We start from the raw sequence: 18,243 nt of genomic DNA on the forward strand, positions 1-18,243 counted from the left end.
TGGCATGATTATTTAATAAGATAAACATAAAATATTATTATGTACAGCAGGGAATAGGTCTTTAACATAAATGTTTAGATGCCCTCCCAATAATTAAAGACTGACATTTTGATTACGAGGTCTTTGCCTTCCTAGAGCTGAGCATGCACTCAGTAACACGCACTGAAAAAAGCCAACACAGCATCGAGTAAAATGCAACACACGGAACAACTGCACTGTGTGTGGTGCACATACAACATGGAAAACCGGAAACTGCGGGCTCTGTTCTTCAATATGTATGTGAATTATTTGACAACCACTCTGGACATCGATTTTTACCTTCTCATTCTATGTAAGTTTTTGGTGACCAACCCGTGCCCCCAATAAAGCTGCAAAATGCCAAAATCGTCATCTTTTACTTTTTTTTTTAGTTGATTTTAATTTTAAATAGTGTCAAGAAAAACGCACTTTCTCCGTCTCAATGTTGAAACAAGAAATTGCAAGTGTGCATTAAACAAGCTGATTAAAATAACGATTTTTCTCAGTTCCTGCATTCATCAATGGTCCACACAAACTATGTTTCACAAATGGGGGTTCAGAGGTGAGAAGCTGACGTGTCAGACGCTTGTTAATAAAGTGCCCAGGAGCCAGGGGTTGTATGCTCATTTCAAAGACATCCATTGAGGCCTGGGTTGTAGTACTGTAGGGAGTCAAAAACGAGGCTGCTCTAAAAAAGAATGGGACTGCTCCTGATCAATACGAATGAAGAGTGATCAACTATAAAAAGGTGCTGACACTGAGGGGCCATTTTCAGCTCTTGCTACACAAACCCTTATTTTGAGCCCCACTGAGTTTGTCCGAGGCTGCAAATATTCTAGCAAAAAAGTCTAGAGGCCAAAATGATTTAAACATTAGAAAACCGGGAACCCAACAATCATTGGCAAAGCCAATAGAATAGAAGGAGTGTTGAAAAGTGGCGTGCAGTGGCTAAGAGCAGAGTGCCACTGAGTGGTGTAGAGTGGCACTGTGTGGAGTGGCGTCAAATGTAAATGTATTTGTATTTGAGCTTATATAGCGCACAGCTACCCGCAGTGGGTTTCCCGGCGCTTGCTTAGGGAACCCGTCCTGGTTCCCCTGTGAGATAACCCTGGCAGGGTATTCACAAGGTAAAAGCCAGGCATCCCGCCGCGAGGGGCCGCTGTGGAGATTAAGCAAGCTACTGCCCAGAGTTGCAGAGTGTGAACCCGTGAGTCGAGAAGGCACCGGAGCGAGAATTATCGAGTCCGTGGAATTTTTAGCCCAAGACCCGCCGAGGCGGGGAATTGAACCCTGGTCCAGGGCCGATCTCAGCTTCCGGGTCTGCCGCCTCTAACCCCTGAGCCACACTTCTCCACTGACAGAGTACAGTGGCATGGTGTAGAGTGGAGTGGTGTAGATCAGATCAAAGTGGATTAGAGTGACAGAGTGGAGTAGAATGGAGCATAGAGTACAGTGACAGAGAACAGTTGCATAGAGGCTACCAGCACATTCACAAGTAACCAATGCACGTCAAGTGCCATCTTTAACTTTTGTCAAATACATGAGTGAGTGAGCTTCTCACGACAACGTAGGTCTTTCAAGCATACTTGACTGTTTAGTAGGACACTACTGGAGCACCTACGCATCTAAAAATGACGGTTTGCGATGGTGGAATCCACGAAGTTCCACATCGTTATGTCAGCCAAACTCTGGAGCTCTGCGGCAGACTGCCATAGGAATGTGCTTCCATGGATACTGTAGCTCTGTCCATCTCCAGAGCACTTTATTTAATACAATGGCAAGCACAAACATTATTTCATTGCTATTGATCCACACCTCACAATCCAGCATCTTAGTTTATTCCTCCCATATTGTAATGTAAAAATAATTCTCCCTGTAATTGGTTTTTCCTTAACACTTTCCATTACGCCTGCTGATTTTCACATAAGATTCAAGACTAGATATTTTTGTAAAATGTCCCTTTTTCTTACAATTCTTCTCACATTACAGAATGTGAAACCCCCCTTTCTTGGTCTCTACTACTTCCTTCCAACTTATCCCCTGAACAAGCAAAATGCAGCACACATAAAAAAGAAAAACGAGGAAAAGTAAAGGGATTTCTCCTCGCTGCACATCACTTACGCCTCCCCTGGGAAGGCATAGGAATACAATGCATTACGGGGTTTAAAATACCTTGTAAATCTGGGAATGCATCAGATTCCATGGAAGTTGCGTGGAAACACCCACAGAAACACCCAGGGAGCGCCCCTTTCATGCAGAGTAATGTGTGAAAGGAGGCCATATTTACAAGGCCATGAAAAGCCATGCAGGGTGGCTTTACGTGGCTTGTAAATATGGGCAGGCACACTGCGCTGCCAGTGCGTAAAACAAAAATGAGGCACCGGCAGCGCAACGGGCTTGTAAATAAGCCCCAGAATGTATTGCAATGCGCGTCACTAGTATAAGGCCTAGTGGACAGAGCTGTACACTACTAAGGTGGGCCTTTCACATTTTTTGATTAAGAAAAATACATATTGGTTAAATCATAAACTTTGAAAAAAGATAAACCTCTGGCACTAATTATGTAATATATGTGCTAAAATGTTCAAGTGGGAAAGCATGTGTAGGGATGAGGTATGATTCAAGGAACACAAACAAAAGCACCTTTTATTTTTACTAGCAAGATGTTTGTGATCGGTAAACATACCATGGCACAATTTGGATTTATGGTGGTAGAAATTGGTACAACTAGTAATATCACTTCACACCAGTTAACTTTCAGTCCAATTAATTCCAACCAAGATTCTATGGCTTTGAGACCTTTGGACACTGAAGAAAATTGCTCTGTGTTGCCCAGTTACACACATGCATATAAGGGTTTGGTCCTTGTAGGAGTGAAAAAGCATGTGGTCCTCTAAAAATAGGTCTACAATGCATTGAATGTTATGTTAAAAAGGGGGTCAGTACACATGACAGGATAGAGGATAACTTAGAATTCCGCAAATTATGAATAATTTGAACCCTAGTCAAATACACCGACTGCTGTCTAGCGGCGGTCTAAAAAGGATCTTGATCCACTTAGGCAAAGTTGGCAGAGAGGCTGAACAGTATATGCCTGCTTAAGGAGCCTGGGTGTGCTGTGACGAGCAGTCTGTTCCAAATGGTCCTGAGTGGTGTCTCGTGTATGTGTTTTGGGTGGAACTTGGATAAGATTCCGAGATGTCGTACAACTCAATATAAGACTAAAGCTGGACTGTCACTGCTTGTTTTAGATAGGTCTGCAATGCGCAGGACGGTCTTCATGGAATTTCCAATCACTTTTAGTAATTTAATTAGAGATAATAGAAATGTTATGTTAATTTGTAGGGCACAGCCAATCACGCGTGAGGGAATCCGGGCGCAGAGTATGGCAGGCCTGAGGGCAGAGGAGGAGATCATGCCTGTTTAATCTGGAAGAGCCAGGTCATGAGGTTCCTTTGGCAGTCCATGAGTGAGGGGGAGGTTCTGAGGTGTATGGGGAGGTGGTTCCAGGTCTTGACTGCAAGGAATGAAAAGGGGCATGCTCAATCAAGATTCTGGTATGATTAGAATAAATATCGAGAAGAGCCCCCAGTAAACGAGAAAAAAATATTAAATAAACTAGCTTATATTAAGTTAGTACACAAAAACCCAACATTTTAAATTAATTGATTCATCAGTTTAAAAGAAAACCACAACTCTTGAAGAGAGAGAGAGAGACATACGGACAGGAGATGCCATACATAGATGTGAGTCCAGCAGATGCATGTCAATGTGTTGTTACAAAATACTCCTCTTTTAATACATACAATAAAGTGCTATATTTATGTACCTCGTTTAACCTATCACCACCATGTGTCACCTGAGAGAAAAGAAGGAACAGCAATATTTTGGCAATGAAACAGAAGGATTATCCGAGGCTCAGGAAATGCATCAGGGGGTCAGAAATAGAAAAAACAAGCATTTACAATGCAATGGTTTCGCCTTTGGAAAAGTTAGAGCTATTGGCATTGTAAATGACAAAATTTGTATTTATGTGTTGGTTTTGAAAACAGATAAATAAATGGCATTGTCATTTACATTGCCATTAGCTTAATCTCTGCAGTCACTCTGCAGTCCCTAGCACTACACAGCACTCCCTAGTCACTCTGCACTCCCTAGTCACTCTGCACTCCCTAGTCACTCTGCACTCCCTTGCACTCCCTAGTCACTCTGCACTCCCTAGTCACTCTGCACTCCCTAGTCACTCTGCACTCCCTAGTCACTCTGCACTCCCTAGTCACTCTGCACTCCCTAGGCACTCTGCACTCCCTAGGCACTCTGCACTCCCTTGCACTCTGCACTCCCTTGCACTCTGCACTCCCTTGCACTCTGCACTCCCTTGCACTCTGCACTCCCTTGCACTCTGCACTCCCTTGCACTCTGCACTCCCTTGCACTCTGCACTCCCTTGCACTCCCTAGTCGCTCTGCACTCCCTAGCACTCCCTAGTCACTCTACACTCCCTAGCACTCTGCACTCCCTAGCACTCTGCACTCCCTAGCACTCTGCACTCCCTAGCACTCCCTAGTCACTCTGCTCTCCCTAGCACTCCCTAGTCACTCTGCACTCCCTAGCACTCCCTAGCACTCTGCACTCCCTAGTCACTCTGCACTCCCTAGCACTCCCTAGTCACTCTGTGAAGGCTCTGCTGGAGGGCACCAAGAAAAACTAGAGAAGCATAACATTTTTGTAATGGAAGGTTATCTATAAAATGATACCTTCGTAGGCAGTCATCTGCAACAACAGCCCAATAAGGGGTCTTATAACTTGACACACACACACACACAAGCCCTACCTAGTGTGTTTAATGTTTTTATTCATTTAATTATTTAAATACTTAACTTACAAAATTACAAATAAACTAAATATCGATGGCAACATTTCAGTAATTAGTCAAGCATTCATAAAAGATGTTATCAGTAGTCAAATATTATTGCTCAATGAATGGAATTTAAAAATATGTAAGTTACTGCAGAACAGCAATATCCTTGGTAAACCTCCTTTGGTAACCCTGTACCTATAACATCAGATACATCCACTAGAGGGCCCCACACGATGCATTCTTCAGATGTAGTGAACATGTGGTTTCCTCCTGGAAGAGGTGCCTTGAGCTTCAGTGGCTGCGGGATTAAAGCCAGGCTCTATTTTCTAGGAAACTGTATATGTTTAGGCTCAGAATTCTGCCTCTTAAAAACGAAAGTTTCTTCAGATAAACCCGTGCTAGCTCAAGATATTGTATGTGCGATACCGAATTGAAAAAAATATATTTAAGGCGAAACTAGAAACAAGAAGGACGATTTTAATGATTTATTTTGAGAGTGTGAAGTCTGAAATAAAGCAGGAATACAAATAGTACGTTATATAGATAATTTGCGTGCTCTGGTTAGTGGACTAGACTTTTAATACATTTTTGATTTTCTGACTGAAATATCCAGTACTATAAAAAGTTTTTTTTTTTTAAATATTTGGGTATTCTGTCCACATTTATTTTGAAATTCTGTACAATCTATGGCAGGCCTTGCCACAAAGAATTCTGTGCAGATACCACATGCCATGCTGCAAAGGTACTTGAGTAATGAGTGCTAAGAAAAATAATCACCAGCGCCAATTGTTGCAGTCAATGGCAGGACTGATGTTTAATATATTTAAAAATTAACCTGGCCCAGCCACCTCACTGGCTCACATTCCTTTGAATCTTTTGCACTCATCAGCAAAGCCACTTATTGCTCGGAGAACTGGGGCGAAAGAAAGAACATGATATGACGGGTGACAGACAAACTGCGAGAATTAAAAAAAATAATGTTGTATGCCAGAAAAAGTTTCAAGCTTAAGATAATGTATATCCACTTTCAGACTCATACTTTATTATAAATAAGGGTCAGGACACTTTTTAAGCACTGACAACAACGCACAACGCAAGACAAAGGTTTAGACCTAAGGGTCATTCCCTGCTCCAACCTGTAAATTATTTTGAACAGTGCTGTAGAGTAGCTGTTTTAGTGGTTTTTATACCACAATATGCTTTGGGGGGCACAGCAGACAATACTTGTTCTGCCACTCATTATCTTTCTTCCATAAAGACCTTAAACATTTCTTTTTAAACAGGCCTTCCCCGGGTAACTTCCCTTCTCCACGACAGGTTTTTATATTTTGACTCAGTTGCCTATACTCTCTACTAGCGCCAAGAAACCGTACGGTGCACGCTGCGCTCTATAAATGTTTTAAATTGGAAATTGGAAATTGTCGTCAGCCGCCTTCTTTCTGGCTTTGTCATACAAATGCCACGGGCCAGTTATTGCGAAAACTCATGGAGAATCAGCTTCCACCATTTGCCAGGCACCATGAGGAGTCAGTAGCCACCTTAGACAATGGATTGGTTAGACTTTGGATGTGCCCAGTGGGTTGGTAACCTTCACCGGTAGACGGACGTTCACCTTCAAACACCACACCAAATCATGGAGCATCTCCAGATGAACAGAGCCGCATGGCACAACTCTCATGACCCATGCTGAAACTTTCATCTGCACAATGGAGACCAAACATTACATGAATTCAACGAATCCTCAGAATCAAAAAAAGGGCAAATCTGCAGGAAATTTCAATATGAAAAGCTCAGAGGGTTGAGGCGTGCAGCACATGTCTTTGTGAAAACCGCAAGTCACAGATTCAGTTTGTTGTGTAGTCGGGTTACCTTTCGTTCTTCCAAGTTTGGTAAGCTAGATAATAATAGCAACAATGAAGGCCCAAGAGACATTAAGTTTTTTGTTGGTGCTCTATAAATGCCCTGTTATTATTTTAATTACTATAACCTCATCAGCTAAAGATCTGGAATAAAAGATATCCATGTGTATAAGATACAGACATTGGCCTGGCGGCAACTCAACGCTAATTCTTACTCAAGCGTAAAAATTACGAACGAATTGCAAAAATAGTGAGCTGTTTTTCTAGCACTCCACCTGCTAAAAATATAATAATGTGTTGTACAACCCATATCCTCTGCTAATGCTGCCAGGAGAAGAAATCGTGGGAAAGCCCATATCAGGGAACATGTTCAAGGCCACACTTGCCACCCTGCCACGTTGGCATTTTCCCCGGAAGGCTGCAGGCATGGGGGCTACTTTGACAGCAGGATGGCCCTGACCCGACCGTGCCCATATGGCCTCCTTTTATTTGAGGTCCCTTCCAGTATGGGGCTGGTTTGAACATTTTTCCCTAAGGCAATTTTGTTTTTCTAGCGGGCCTTGTGGATGTCACGTTTTCCTAGTCCTAACGGGGGTCATTATGTACTTTAAAAAAAAGTTCAGTGTTTCATAGAAACTAACCGTTGGTGCCTCTATATACCAGGCCTGACAGTTTTGTTTCCATCTCGAGCCTCTTTCCTTCCTCACCCTGTTACACTTCCTGTCTCATTGTCTCTCTCTTGCGAGTGCTTTTCCCCATTCCATATACGTGATTTTTCATGACAGCATCCTAAAAGTCCTGATGTGCTCATCTGGAGATACGTTTTATTTTTTGGTTTTCGATGTAACTCTGCCCCAATTTAGAAAACATCTAAAGACACGCCTTTTTAAAGAACACTATATCAGGATGCGATATCAGTTTACGTAGACTTTCGAAAACTAGCTAATCCTCCAATCACTCGTTGACTATATTTGCCTATGACCCTGCGCAATGTTACACTTCCTTTCGGCCACCAGCATCCGTACTTCGCACAGTCTAATAACAAGCCGTACTGCCTACCACCTGATGGTTAAAAGAAGCACACGTATGTTACGTATAACAACTAGCAAGTAATGCCACACCCCTTTAAAGGTTAGCAATTGACAGACTTATTGCTCACTTCAGTTTGCAATGCCGTTCATCGAATACCCCCTGGCAGACTCGTTAATGCAGATATCAGTGAGATCAGATGAAATAGCACAATCTTTCAATTTCCAATACGAGAATCGTAGAAAAGTACGGAACACTGAGGTGATTAACGACCTCTGTCGATGTCCATGTGGAAGGGTCCTGGTTTTAAAAGCTTTGGCAATTATGCCTCTTTCCCCTGGAGGCATTAACACGTTCATTGCCCTTGCCACACCCCCTTGAGCTGTCAATTACTGGTCCCACCAGCTTACCTGCGTCCATCGTTCCCAGCTGTTTGACTGGTCTTCCACCTCCGACTTCTAGAAGACCACTTAGATAACAGGATAGCCTAGCCAGAAAGCAGCATTGTACGTCCAATAATTGACGGATAGAATCATTGGATTTGTCTACCAGGAAGCACACTTATCCAATCAGAACACACGTCTGTGTGAAGACAACAAGGAGGCGGTGGGGTCAGGTCATTTAAGATCTGTAATACCGGAAGTAGGGCAGACGCACGTATCTCTAACAGCAATTAGCTTACTTTGAGTGGAAAGAATAGGGGGTACATTCATCGATCGAGCGAACAGGACCGATTCGTCAGAGCAGAGTGAAATTAGCCCAAGCCCCTTAACGCGCAGTCCGTCTCAATTTTGATACTGTACATATTCCGGAAAGCTAGAATCGTTTTACGCACAACACACACGTAAAATGTTTAGCACAGAGCGGCTTAACTTTGAATAAGCTTAATGCTCAACATACAAGTCACTGCGTTATTCGAACCATTTTGTATTCGATGTTGCTGAAGATAATAAAGGCTATATTTTGCATCAATATACCACTATCTATGTATGAGCAGGATGCCATGTTGTACGGAATTGTATAAGTACTTCCGGATTAAACAGCTGCTAAGTGAAAAAGCGCCGCCATCTTGATGTACGGAAAAGCAACGCTGCTGCTCCCACCCAGCTGTTGTCCCTTTTTAGTGTCTCACCGGTAATCTTGCACAAGCTTCACGGAGATGGTGATCTGTTGCGTGGCCGTCAACTGCTCCAACCGACAGGGGCAAGGCATTCGGGGATCTGTCTCGTTTCACAGGTACACATTCTATAAAAACCGATTCGCCCTTAAAATTGGACAGCCTAAGCTAGTAACCTCGAGGGAAGTGGGCAAATATAGCATGATGGGCTCTGTAATCATAGACAGTTAACTCTGCAACAGAACAACACTGACATACATACACGTATCCTGCAACATCTAAAAGCCAGTGGCCACCAGACCTGGCTCTGCAAAAATGACACGAAACAAACAAGTCAGGTCCCGGGCCGGCAGCCAATCACAGCGCGGCCCGGGGAATGACATCACGGGGGTGTCCCGGCCGGCAGATTCGGGGGCGTGTTTTTCGCCCTCTCCCCTTCCCATTGGCTGGAAGGTAAAATTCCAGCCAATGGGAAGAGGAGAGGGCGGGACTTAAAAAAAGACACGGAAACGCCCCCGAATCGCGTTTTCAGGGGAAAGCGTGATTGACAGCCAATCTCTTCCAATGGCTAGCCTCCATTTATGGAGCTAGCCAATGGAACAGAGGGCGGGACTAAGCAGTACACTGTAGGGACAATAGATTTCTCCTGGGCGGAGCTAGAAGCTCCGCCCCCAGGCGAAACCTAAAAAGGCAGACAACAGGTTTATTAGTCAACAGTTAGTCGGTAAAGATAGACTTCTTGAGTGGGATGTTGGATCGAATAGTAAAAGATGGGGATGAGAGTAGCTCGATGGATGGATGGGAAGAGTATTCGATAGAAATATAAGAGATGTTCTGAGGGCAATAGAGCTAAGTGAGAATACACGAGTGCATTAAACAAGTTGCCTGATTAAAATACATTTTTTTCTCAGTTCCTGCATCTATCAATGGTCCACACTAACTAGGTTTCACAATGGGTTCAAAGTTGAGAAGCTAACGTGCTTGACACTTGTTGATGAAGGACCCAGGAGGCAGGGGTTGTGTGATTATTTCAAATATAGCCATTGAGACCCTTTAACATTAGCTTCACACTTTACCCATCACCAGCCTTTTCAATTGCATGTAAACTAGTAAGCGTTGTGCATAGTTATAGATATTTATAAAAATGCAGTTTACAAAACAATATACAACTCCTGTCAATCAGGCCTAACATGAATTATCACAGTGAAAATCCACTGTATTTGTCAGTGCAGGTAGCCAATACCAAAACCCTTTCCTACAACGGTAAACTACAAGATTACATGCAACCAAATACTTGTCTACGGCCTGTAACACAATGTGATAACAACCATTAAAATGTTTACCGATTTGACATATGCTTTTCACAATAAGCTAGACCAAATGCCTTTAGTCATGATTTTTCATAATAAGCAGACCAAAACTATGGCATCAGACTGAAAGCTTTTAGTGCTTCAATGATGCATTTAACTCTTGCTTGGTGTGGCGAGAGGCCGTACACACCTCTGTAATAAGGACAGAGAGTACCCTGGCCCCCATGCAAGGGTGAGTTAAGGCACAGTTCCCAATGTTAGCGGGTGACCACCAGTGGATCCCCCATTAAGTGGCTTCTTCCCAATCACTGGATTGTTTTGCATATATTATAGTTTGTTTTGAGAACTATACTGAGCAAGCAGCACTAAATATAGGCCTCAAAGGAGGCCAGGCCGCAACACCTCTGTTGAGGGTAATAGGCAAACAAATGTCAACCTTCTTTCTTTTTTTTTGACACTAGAAAGTGGGTTTAATCTTTCCCTGCAGTGCCCAGTTTTAAATGCTGGCCCAGGGATGCACTAATAAAGGTATTTGTGGATCCTGTAGCTAGTTTTAACTAGCACTAGTTTCTGCTGCTCTCATCACCCTTAGCTCACCCTAATGGTATTTATTATACTCCCCTAAATCAACCCTAAGCTCCTCCCTCTCAGAGGGGGTTATAACCCATACCTTGACTAGGCATCACGGTGCGAGGAGGTTCCAGATGATGAAGCATGCCACCTATGGTGGGTGAGGGAAATAGTCCTTTAAAAGGGATATTCTATTATGACTAGGTCGTCAGCTTTATTAACCATGGTTTGCCACAAAGGCTGGCCAACACCAAAACCATTGCCTACTACAGAAATTTGTGAGACTCCATGTACAAAAATAACTATCTGTAAGCTTTAATATGAACTAATAACAATCACGCTTAAATGTATATTGACGTTAACATATGCTTTTCACAATAAATATATCAGGCCTAGTACCATTATAATATTTAATAATAAAGCGACCAGGCCTATAGCTATGATCATTGGCTTGCCACCATAACCAGCTCAGTCCTAATGTATCAAGCATAAACTTTCCCACAAGCCAAAAACTGCAATACAAACAGTCTTGTAAAGACTTGGAAGCACACAAATTCGGCCCAATCAAAACTTGTACTCTTGGCTACCAACATGTGGGCAGAACCAAATCCCCTCTATTCTGGTGGAGCTTTTAATGCCATTTTTTAGGTTAAATAATCTTGTAAGGTAATTTCTTAAGAGATATAGATATATATATAGATCTTTTATGCTAAACTCGCTACAAAATGTCACTCAACTTGTCACACGACACATGTATGTTACACACAATCACATTACTATCATGGAAATGTCAAATAAAAACAGGACAAACAACATGGCAGTCCTAACTAACCTTATCCTAAAGTTTTGGAATTACAGAGTGCAAACACTTCCGGGTCAACTCAGCCTATATATAACTGAAATGGGACGATTCTTCAAAAAAGTTCCATGAAATTCGTGGGAGACGCTAGGGGTCGGCGCATCCTTTAGGAACGAGAATGCATGGACGCATATTTACACTTACCCTCTTTAAATTAAAATCATACCCACAAAAGAGGTAGATTTTAGCTGTATGGGCGAGGGACAACAAATTACTCCGCAAAGGCTGAGTTCCGAAAAGAAGGGGTGTGTTTACTCGGTGGATGCAGCGTAGAGGCTGGCAGTCGATGGCTGCATGTGGATCCTAAGGGTACAAGAGCTGAGGCAGGGGGCGGATAACATTGAAGGCTACAAAACCTACCTTAAATACGCTTAAATACGAAATATAACCCAGCTTTCGGAATACTTCTGTTTTGGTCACGCCAGATTCGCCATTAAGCATTGCAATCATTACAAGATAGTGAACAGCAATCGCTGCGAGCTAGTAAGGAGCAGCCATTGCAGTAAAAGGACTCAATCGTGCGGTTACAGTGACCCGCTCCGATCCGTGCACAGCGAACACGATCTTGCCCTTACCTGCTCGCCTCTCCCGCCGCCCCTGCTTGCAGCTTTAAAACACGTGCTTTTGCACAGCAGACCACAATCCTTCAGTAGAACTACAGAGCAACTCCCGGAGAAAACACGTCTAACCACGCCCACAGACGGAACTACGCTCTTAGCTGTACCCCCGGGGTACCAAACAAAGTTACGTGTTGCAAAGATACCTTATAGAAATCTTACTCAGACTACACTATCTACCGTACATTTAGGCGTATTTATTATTTGAAATCTAGCCGTAGAATATCAGCTGAAAGTGCAACTTTCTCCAAAACAGTCAAATAGATTTTTTTTTACTTTTCGGTCTTTAAATCTCGAATATTTTGGGGGGAGTTATTAATTTCCCAAATAGTTTAAATCAGTGTTGTCTTGAAATGCGATTTAGTCTGTTAGATCATTCCTAGCAGTTGCTGGCTTTGGGACGCAATTTAATCCGAACTAAATACTAGGACTACCCTAGCCGCCACAGGCCTCTCCAAAATGATACGGTCAGATTTGCAAGCCCCTTGCGCGGCTTTTGCGTCATTTTTAACACGGGAAAAGTGACGTAAGGGCGGCGCAAGGGGCATGGTGTTTAGACCCGCGTGCACCATACAACGTAACGTTGAAAGTCACGTCCTTTCTCGTGACAAGTTCTGCTAGATCATTTTCTTGTCGCTTGTTATTTAATATTGCCTGAAGGAACGAAGTTCTCTTAAAGACCATGGGGCAGATTTATGAAGGGCTTGCGCCACGTTTACGCCGCCGTTGCGTGATGCAACGGCGCGGAAACGTGGCGCATCCCTGCGCCCTATTTACAACGTGACGCATCTAGGAGATGCGTCACGTTGTACAGCACTGCGCCATGAGGAGGCGTTCCTGCGCAGGGGGGGGGGGTTCCTGCGCAGGAACGCCTCCTGAAAGTGGCTGAGTGAAATCTATGAGATTTCACTCAGTCACTTTCAGGGCAATGCTGCGTCAAAACCCTGCGCCTGCTTGAAGCAGGCGTAAGGCTTGAGGCAGCATTGAAAGAATAGGCCCCCCCAGAGCATTGCTGGAGCTGCGTCGCGCTTGCGATGCAACTCCAGCAATGCGTCACTTTTACGGCACAGATGCGTGACGCATCTGTGCCGTTTTTGCCCCATGGTGCGCCGCATCATAAATGCGGCGCACCATGGGTGGCGTAGCTGTGGCGCACTGTGGCGCATGTTAACTGGCGCATCCCTCGGGATGCGCCAGTTAACATAAATCTGCCCCCTAGGGCCTTATTTATGAAGGCCTTGCGCCGCCGGTGCGTCACTTTTAACATGGGAAAAAGTGACGCACCGGCGGCGCAAGGCCTTCATAAATAAGGCCCCTAGACCGTTGATCTCCTGCCTGAGCTTCCATGATCAGCGCAAACTACTGCTAAGCAGGAAAATATCAGTGGAATTCTTCATTTTTCCCCTGCAGAAACCTGCGTTTGTAGATGAAACGGACTTGACAGCGCTGCTCCACGTTGCAGTTAGGAAAGCAACTGAAACTATTGTTTAAAATGTTTTTATTAATTTGTAAACTTGTATTTGTTATGTACCATGGTATGATATTTGAGTAAAGCACTGGCAAGACACTCGGTGGTGTAGCGAAACGCTACCCGCCCCCAACCCTCAAACCTCCTCACAACAGTCCTGTCAAGTATCAGGCAATAGGTGTGACGCTCACGCATTTCAGTGCAGTGATTCGCATCACCGCACTGAAATGCATTGCCACGCATTCTGGAAATTCTATTGCAGGACAGGAGGCTCCGATTATGCTATCTCATTTCTTTAATGAGCCCAGCAGCCATAGAAATAAAAGAACTACAATACCCAGAAACATGGGTAACAACCATAGAGTCTGTGGTATAAAAGGCCATAGAGACAGTCACTCTCCCTCTTTCTTTGCTGCTCCGCAGCCAGTTAAGTGCATTTTGTCTTACCTTATCGCTTTTGCTGGTATTGTTATGACTGTTTCTGCTTTGCGTGCTTTGTGCTTCTTAGTGCTTTGTTGTTACCCTTGCTAGCGCTTTGTTTGTTTCATAGTCGCGCATTTGCTGTTTGTTTGCCGTCTTATCGGCACGTCGATTTTAATTTCCTCCGGCGTTCATTTCGGAAGCGCGTGTTCGCCTTCCTCTTGACTCGGGCGCTCTGCACCGGAGTGTCCTTCCTTGTGGAGCGGGAGACCGAGGGTTTGGGAGCCTCACGCACGGCAGCGCGAGCTTTCTTTTTCATGCGTCTGGCTTCCTGGAACCCCGCGCATGCGCGGTAGACATTTCCTGGTTCCTTGGCTTCTCGACTTCCCGGAGCCTCCTGACAGATGCCTCTAGTCAGCGTCGACGCCCACAGCCAGCGCATTAACCCCTCAGACGCCCATTGTTGCTGAAGACACTTTGGGTTGTAAAATTTAGCATAGGCACTGCCTAGAGTGTATTTTTTTGTACTCAGCAAGCCCTCCCTCCACATTTAAATTTCGAATTGGGCAGTATTTTTACCTGCTTCTTGGCTTGCTGTTGGGGTTTTTGCACTCCCCCTGCATTTTGCATTTGGCATACAAGATTCTAGTCATCCAGTGGGCTATATATTTACTTTCTCATTCTGTGAGACCATGAGTGCTTCATATGGGGATGACTATTATGAGGAGGACGAAGTCTCAGAGTCCATGGAGTATGATTTGGTGGAGGCGCTTGACCAGGGGGTCCAGCATTCGGTCAACCAAGCCTTGGTGAGAGCCATCACGCCTCTGAAGCGCCATTTAACCCAGTATGCGCAGCAGCAAGGATGGGTTCCTGCTTCGCGCAAGTCTGCTACCTCTCCTAATAACCCTCATTCTTCAGATTTTCGGAAACTGGCTAAGGCTTTGCGAACTGCTAAACCAGTGCCCAGAGTTGAGGCATCTACGGCTGCTTCCCCTGCGGACACGGATGATCAAGACTCTTCATCCTCCTCTGACCAGGCGGGTCCTCCTCCTAAAAAGAAGGTCTGCAAAGAGCATTATGTGGATGCGCCCACGCATCCCCCTGTCTTGTCTTTTGAGCCCTTGGACATTGTCCACCCTAACTCTTCTGCTTGGCTCCCTTCACCTGCGGTGGCACAATACGTGCAGGCTCACATACGTCAGCCATTTGATAAAGACGTGAGGGCCCGTCATCATTCTGAGTGTCCGCGTCCAGACCTAGCGGATCACCTGGCTGAAACTCCTGAAGTAGATCCCACGATGCTTACGTACCTTCGCAAATTTGCGAAGGACCCTAAAAAAGGTCTGGACCGTTCTTGGCGCTCTTGCCAAGATAAGGTCTTAGACCTTATGGGTCCTCTCACTAAGATCCTCGACCTTGGCTTTGTGGCCAAGGAGTCCTCCACTATGGTGGACCCTGACGAGCTAATTGAATGGGCTCAGAGAGCCATTTGCCAGCTCGGCAATGCAAGTTGTGCCATATCTAGCGAACGTCGTCATTCGATATTACTTAAACTTGATCCCAAGCTTGCTGACCTGTGCACTTCTGAGGCTGGTCCGGAGGCCCAAGGTTTACTCTTTGGTCAACCTTTCTTAAAGGAGCTCACTAAATTTGTCAACACCTTTAGTGGCTTGGACAAAGCTCAAGCCTCTTTACGCCGGGCCTTTCGTCCGGTTTTTGGCAGGGCCGGACTTGGTAGGGGACGTCCGTCTGGCCGTGGTCAGCCCTCCCAAAGAGGAACCCAGTCCCACAGAGGCCATCAGCAAGACTCCGGTTATTCGAACAAGTCCAAGTTCTACCCTTCGAAGAAAGGCCGTGGCCAGTACCAGAAAGGTCGTTCTGGAGGATCCTATGGTGGATACCAGGATTCCAACACATCAGGTGAGACTAATTCCTGCATGCAGTGTGATTCTTGGGGGCAGGATACGGTATTTCCTACACAATTGGCGATTAATCTCCAGCGATACTTGGGTTCTGGAGACTGTTCAGGGTTTCCGAATAGAATTCTATCAACGCCCACATCAGACCCACCCTCCTCCTCCTCTTTCTTTTTCAACGCAGGATCAGGAATTCATTTTCGCGGAACTGGAAGCTCTTCTGTCAAAAGAAGCCATAGTTCCGACCGTGCGTCATCCACAAGGGTTCGCCAGCACGCTTTTCCTGGTGAAAAAGAAAGGCGGGGGCTCCCGTCTGGTTCTCAACCTAAAGGATTTCAACGGGGGCGTGGTTTACAGGCATTTCAAGATGGAGGGCATCCATCTGTTGAGAGATCTTCTGCGGGAGAAGGACTGGATGGTTCGTCTGGATCTGAAGGACGCTTACTTGTCGGTCCCGATCTTTCCCCCTCATCGGCGCTTTCTTCAGTTTCAGTGGCTGGGGAAATGGTACGAATACAAAGTTCTCCCGTTCGGCCTCTCGTCAGCACCTTGGTGCTTTACAAAGCTTCTGAGGCCGGTGGTGGAGTCTCTCCGTTCGAGAGGTGTCCGTCTAATCATTTATCTAGACCAGGGGTCTCCAACCAGTCGATCGCGAGCTACCGGTAGCTCGCCGAGACCCTGCCGGTAGCTCGCGCTGCATTGTTCTCAATGTGCTTTGCCACAGGCATCTTTAAAATTATGCCATTGTAAGTACCCATAAGTATTAATTACATGCACGAACCTGAAGCAGGCTTTGCCACCCGTGAATGTAGGATTATATTTGCGCAGGTCTGAGTCATTAATGTGCATGAACATTGTTTATTTTTATTATAAAGCCCCCACCCCGTGAACAGTCCCTGCACGCCCACAGATCCCGCCCTCACCCAAACCAGCTGCTAACATTGGCCTTAGCTGGGGCTGGGCGGGGTGAAGAGGATGACGTTCGTCTCCTTCCTACGTGAGCAGAGTCTCGCGACCCTTTGTAAGCGTCCTCACAGGCACCGTGCTGTTCAGTCACGAGTGCCAAGTGCGGAGCTTCAGCGGGCGTGGCAGGGCGTGGCAGGGCAGCAGGTCGCGCAAGCAGTATGGAACTGCACCATCTGCCCTCTTCAACTATACAGCCTGCCGCCTTCTTCTATCACCCGAGCAGCAGGTAAGAAGGCAAGCCATGTGAGAGGCCTCTCAAAGGTCTGAACACGGATTTGTTTTGTTTTGATACCTAGTTGTGATAATTGGCGGTCACGAGTCGAAGGGTGAACCCTTCTCTGGCGCAATCCGTCTCTTCCAATTCCAGCGCGTTGTGTGTTGAAGAGGGGGCCTGCATGATAGTAGCAGTGGTCGCCGTGTAATATCAGATTCCTGCACTTGATTGAATATGAGAAAAAGGCATATGAGAAAAGCGTGCGAGGTTGAGGAGGAACCCTTGCTTGTACTTGTGACTTGTCTTTGCAAGTAAATAAACTACAAGTGTGATATACATTTAGTATAAAGAAGCCTAATCCAGTGAGGGGGAGTGTGCCCTCCTCAAAGGCCAGTTTGTACTTGATCCAGCTTCAGGGGCAGCAGGCAGGAGTGCACTCGATAAACCTCAAGTGGGAGGCCGTCCAGGCCCGGTGTCCTGCCCGTCAATAGAGCTAGCAGCGCTCCTAATATTTCTTATTGTGTAATCGGACCATCAAGCTCCAGCTGCTGTTCTCAAAAGATGCGAGGCAAGATAATGTCATGAATCATAGATTCAATATCCCCTTGGTAGCTGTGTTGTGCAGGTGCATATTTTGTGCAATAATGATCAATGAAAGTCATGTATGTCATTCTGGGTGCAATCGAAAACGCCAGGGTGGTGCAGATGGAGGTAACAGGGTCACTGCAATGTGATCGGTGTTAATATTGGGGCACCAGCTTGGTTATCACAGAGTCCTCGCCTTCCGGAGTAAACAGGTATCCGCACTTCAATAATTAAAACTCCCAAGTTATCAATCTCTGGGGCGGGCCCTAGAGTAGAAGTAGTAAAAATCAACCACGTTGCATCGGCAGCCAGTGCAGTTTTCAAACACAATTTTAAAAGCCATAAAAAAGTCAAGGCCCAGGGTTCATGAAATTTGGCTTCTTCCCACGTCTGGTCAAATAGTAATATCCTCTGGGAGAGAAAAAAGAGGCA

General features: G+C 45.2%; 1 protein-coding gene across 2 annotated transcripts in view; it reads right to left on the minus strand.

Annotated features, from left to right (window-relative positions):
• LOC147698759 (trifunctional purine biosynthetic protein adenosine-3-like) overlaps nucleotides 1-12,300 on the minus strand; it is a 277,831-nt gene extending 265,531 nt beyond the window's left edge. The window contains exon 1 of one of the 2 annotated variants that reach the window (XM_086935334.1): nucleotides 12,198-12,300. The gene's annotated coding sequence lies outside the window, so the exon portion shown is untranslated. Of the gene's footprint in view, nucleotides 1-11,982 lie in introns of both variants that reach the window. The other variant, XM_086935335.1, reaches the window with a different exon arrangement.
• Nucleotides 12,301-18,243: the final 5,943 nt, after the last annotated feature.

This window comes from Lissotriton vulgaris, chromosome 8 (genome assembly GCF_964263255.1).
Source record: "Lissotriton vulgaris chromosome 8, aLisVul1.2, whole genome shotgun sequence".
NCBI classification, from domain to species: domain Eukaryota; kingdom Metazoa; phylum Chordata; class Amphibia; order Caudata; family Salamandridae; genus Lissotriton; species Lissotriton vulgaris.